This window comes from Syngnathus leptorhynchus, chromosome 1 (genome assembly GCF_054491065.1).
Source record: "Syngnathus leptorhynchus isolate UIUO chromosome 1, UIUO_Slep, whole genome shotgun sequence".
Taxonomy (NCBI): Eukaryota; Metazoa; Chordata; class Actinopteri; order Syngnathiformes; family Syngnathidae; genus Syngnathus; species Syngnathus leptorhynchus.
In genome coordinates this window covers 23,465,856-23,470,986 of record NC_141195.1, presented here as the reverse complement: position 1 = coordinate 23,470,986, position 5,131 = coordinate 23,465,856, and positions in this window count along the sequence as shown.

The window sequence follows — 5,131 nt, the reverse complement described above, 5'->3', positions numbered from 1 at the left end:
ATCCATCTTCACACACATACACACAAATTACGCCAGTGCAAAAATTCATCAGCGCAACGTCACACTCAAATGCGTTGGAAGTAAATGTCAGGTCTGAGCGAACAATGCGCTTCATCAATTTAAGTGCTCAGCCTGCCACACAATGAAATGAAAGTGATAGTTCACCCAAACTCCTCTTTTCACTTTCATCTCACTTTTATCATTCACACACTAAGTAAACACACTTTGTTGAGCAGCATTCATTTTACAGTATCAAAAAAAATATACATACGGTTCATTGCACGGTTCGCAGTAGTTCTCAATAACAAACACGGTCACGTGACTCGTTTAATAATAGCAGAAATGATCATTTTGTTGAGCAGTCCATTTGGGAAACTCAATGGGAGTGAGAATGATGTGCAGGTTTTTTTCCCCTCTCGGTGCAAATTGAAAATGAAGCGAGTTCATCTTTTACTCTGGAATTCAGTAAATGTTTTCTTACAATTCTAACGACAAAAGCAAAAAAAAAACGTTCTCATTATATATTGTTGACATCATGAGATTTTGTACTTTTAAAAAATATCTTTTTTATTGGAATTTCATATTGAACTACAAAACATAACATTAGGTACACTTGCAAATTGTAACGACAAATTCTGCCTTTACAAGAATATTCCCCGCTCCATATACTGGTTTATTATTATTATTCATCCCCCACCCCCCACAAAGTGCCATTGTTCTTTGGGTCAGGCCGCAGTTGTAAATAAGAACTTGTTCTTAATTGTTTGCCTGGGTAAATAAAGGTTAAATAAAAAATAAAAAAATCCCACCAAATAACTTCACAATGTAGGAAGTCTTGACAGCCAAAGAAATGAATACTTTGTTGATAGGAAACGCTCTCCCCTGTTCTGCTGGTGTACCTAATGATGTGTCCAGGGAGTGCAAACAAAGAGCTCACATAAATGAAATAGATCTTCAAGCGGTTTTCTTTCGCTTTTATTGCTGCCGGTGCTTTGAAATATTCCCAAACACGAGTTGCTCTTGTCAGCCTTGTTATTCCAAGTGGGTCTCGCCTCCCCAAACCCACTCGGGCTGCCACTTTCATCCAGCGAGGTAATAAAGCGAGCTGGTAAATTTTTCGGTCCATCAAAATAAGAGATGAAGCCGAAAGCAGGTTAGCTGCAGGAGATCCGTCCTGCCCTGAAAAGCCCGGTGCCCACCCCAAAGATCAAATAGTCGACAGTATATCTTTTCCAGTGACCGGGTCATGGTTGTCCCGAGGCTGGAGGCGGGTCATGAAGGTCAAAGGTGAACTCTTGTTGCCGGGCTGCCAGCCGCACGCACTTTGCAAGTGCAAAATGAACATTTGATTTCCGAGCGACGATTTGGTCATCGCCGTTGCTGCGCCTTAGCTAAACAAAACACTCCATTAAATTAAGTGAAAGGAGCTGATGGGCCATTTCGTGATATTAAAATAGACGTGAACATGATCGAAGCGCATTGCAACTGGCGCCAACGTTTAAGGGCCGCGTGCGGGTTTACGATCATTTGCCGTCGATGAGATGTAAATCAGAGCGGCCTACACTTGCGCTTTATTGGTGGATGTGCAAAGCAGCCCAGACAGCCTGTTATTGTCTGCTCTGCGCTTCCAAGTCTTATTTTGTGCCGCACGAGGAGGTGCAATAAAGACGCGCACACGTTTTTGACACGTCATTAACATGCACGTACACTTGCGCCTTTATTAATTATTAGGACCTCCAAAGATGGCTCAGGACTTTTACTTAAATGAATTGATCGTCTCGTGTAGGCATTTTATCTCAACTAATCCATTAAAAGCGCGCGCAAATGCGACGAGCGGCGTTAAATTTCAAATTATGTTTTGCTGGATGGGAAGCGAAGGAGACGGAAACGTGTATGTGCCAATTCACTAAAGCCGGAAATGTTTTTGTTTTTAGACACGGCGCACATCAATTTAAAAGTAGCTTGCAGAAATAAAAAATATATATATATTGTGGCTAAATGAAATAAATAATGTGTGATTTCTGCGAACGTAATAGGTTGTGGTGATCACATTTGAATGTGAGCCGCATGCGAAGCCGTGCACGATGATAAAATCCATAATAATGCCGTCTGGGCGTCAATAAGCAATTACATCCAATCTTGCAGCCCGATGCACGTCCTGCTGCTCGCTCGGGGCTGAAAATGCGTGCGTGCGTTCGTGCGTGCGTGGGGCGGGCGACGTACACACACGCGAGCGTGCCTTTGGGTTCCACATGCTCCTGCTCTGGGGTGGGAAACCAAATTTCCGGCCACCTTAGGCGACTTGCCGAGGTGGACCTCCTTTCTCGGGTAGCTCAGTGTTCCTGTCGGGCAGGTGAGTCCGGAAGTGATGGCCGCCTGAGTCCTGAGTGCAAACAAGAGAGACACTTGTGAGACAAACACAACGTCCTGCTCATTTGAAGCTCTGGTAAATATTGCAAAACATTCTCAAGTTCAAACAAAAATGATCATCAGCCATAGGAAATGATCCATCTGTCCTTCTTAGCTGAACCATACTGGAGCCTCCCGGCGGTGTTCGGGCGCTAGGCGGGAATACCCTGAACTGGTCGCCAGCCAATCGGAAGACGGAAAACCATTCGCACATTGGAGATGCTCAATCGACCTAGCGTTTTTTGGGAATCTGAGTTGTTTTGACTTCTTGAAATTGGGGGAAATTGCAAGAAACAGTGAGTTGAAAATGCAGGCTAGGCCATTTTCACAAAACTTGAATCATTTTGTCAAGTGGCCAACTTGAAATGTTGAGCTGACGTTCCTACCACAAAAGGGCTTTTATTCTATTTTGGACATTTTGTGTTTTGAGATTTTCCTGATGCAAAGTGGCTTCCTGGGCTCATTCAAGGCAGGCGAGTAGCCATCAGGAAGGGACTGAACATTGAACGTTCTCACGTCATCGAAAGCAAGTAGGAGCACAACTTGATGAATCTTCTCAGCCTTGTGAAATAACGTGCTGGACACCTCCGAGAAAATGCTTTTTGGAAAATGTTGTCCACCCTTTCCCGTCCCGACCTTTTCACAAAATGGCTCCCTCCCGCGTGGCTTTGCCGTCCGTCTTCTCGCATCATTTGAACAGTTTGAACACTTTCTTGCCGATGACAAACATCTCAGTTCTTCTTCCAGCTGAGGTTTCTGGGTTAGGCGTGCAAGAGGTGCGCCCAATGAACAAATCAGGCGGCCCGGCCCGGCCCGGCTGATGAATGGCCGCAAAGATAATGGAAGCCATGCCCGGCCAGAAGGCAAAAAAGGAATCCGGCCGGCTAAATGTTTGAGCAATGACCGGCGAATTTCAGAACGGGCGGCCGAGCGGGCCCGGACCGGCCGCGACCGCGTCACGGCAGGGACGGATCGATACTCGTCGCCTCGCTCATCTGGGCGTCCGGCCCGCAGTAATTCAGCTTCTGTCAAAGCCTAATTGAAGAATGGCCAGGAGAGGCGCTTACGTCGGCACGTCTGCCGAGACGCCAAAGCCCCACGCGACCCCTCATGCTGGTCGCGAGGACATTCAAAGAACTTGCGTCTTGGGCAGGCTCAAGATTTTTGAACCCCTCGTGCTCATTTGCCCGTCACGACCAAAGCCGGGCGCTGAGTCAGCACCAACGAAGAAATGCACGTCGGCTTGGATGCAGGTTGTCAGCCCACTTTTGGGAGGTGCAAGGAACCTTCACAGCTTTCCAAGTCACATTTTGCCAAGATAGTTGGCGATGGAAAAAAAAAAAAAGAATCATGGGAAGCAAAGTCATCTACGTCTGTCCTTAATTCTACCTGGCGTATTTTGGTCTTCATATTCCGGCTTTCAATTTGAGTTTTGTCTGCCAGAGGTGAGCGCCTCGGGCCTTTGGAGGCTTCGCTCTGGTTCGGAACGTCTGCTCTTGCACTTGCGTCACTCACTTTGCAGCCTTTTGCCACCTTGAAGCAGCAACTGGCATGGTCGGTCACTTTTTTTTTTTCTTTTTGTTATTTTGTAAGGAATATGCATTCTTCTTCTGACTCTGCCAGGGATTCATAGCTCACGAGAATGATGATCTGTGACAGCAATTAGGTACAAAAGGTGCACAGACAAGTGGAAAGGTGCTGCAAACTGAAATCAATGCACAAAGGCTTTCATTACAAACGGACGAGCAATCGATACACGGTTGCCCGGTGCTCCGACTCAACTTTTACTCAACTTTCTGTGGCATGATGCATTATTCAAAGGTTAATGAGAGCCAGTGGCAAATCATTGATCAGGCTCACGCCGAGGCCGAGATGGTCCTCTCGGTCTCGATCCTCTGAACCCAAGATGTGATAGCCACATGCATTGCAAACTTGTGAGCATGTGTTGAAAAGTGAGAAACTTACTTTATCAGGTACACTTTCCTAATCTGCAGATCAGATGAATTTCAAAATGTATATCTTGTTTGTATTTGAAGTGTATTTATTTCTGCTATTGATTAATAGTGCAACCGCTAATATTAGGCTATCGCTATAGTAAGAAATTAATTAGCTTGATATTAGAAACATTTGCAATTTTACACAAGCTATAAATAACAAACATGTCAAATTAATAAGGATGTAAAAGTGATTTAATTAAAAAAAATGAAATTATTGTATTGGTGGCTGCAGGTGTGCCCTAATGAAGAGAAGTCAAGAGTTTCAACATAAATGAAACAAGTGCTAAATATAATTCATGACATGCATGGGAGAAAGTATTGTCGTGCAACTTAAACATTTTAATGTCGCCAAAATGTTTTGCATTAGAAATCTCATGCATGTTGTGGTCAACACATTTTCTATTTGATACATTTTAATGGAGACAATTTCATGTATCGCTGGCAAGGACGGAGATATATGTACGTCATTGCTCACGTCAACAAAAAGTTGACACCAAATTTGAAATGTGCATGTTGGTTTTTCTATTTTGTTTTCTTTTTCTTTTTTAAGACAGCAAATCAGCACTCACTCGTCACAGCGACTTACCCGCACTTTGATCCACTCCCGCCCGCCCATGTTTTTTCCTCCTTCCGTTAACGTTCCTCTCCGCGCTCCAGTTTTCATTCATGCGCGAACTTCTCACGGACGGGCAACGTCGCTACGGATCCAGCACGCCACGAGTGGG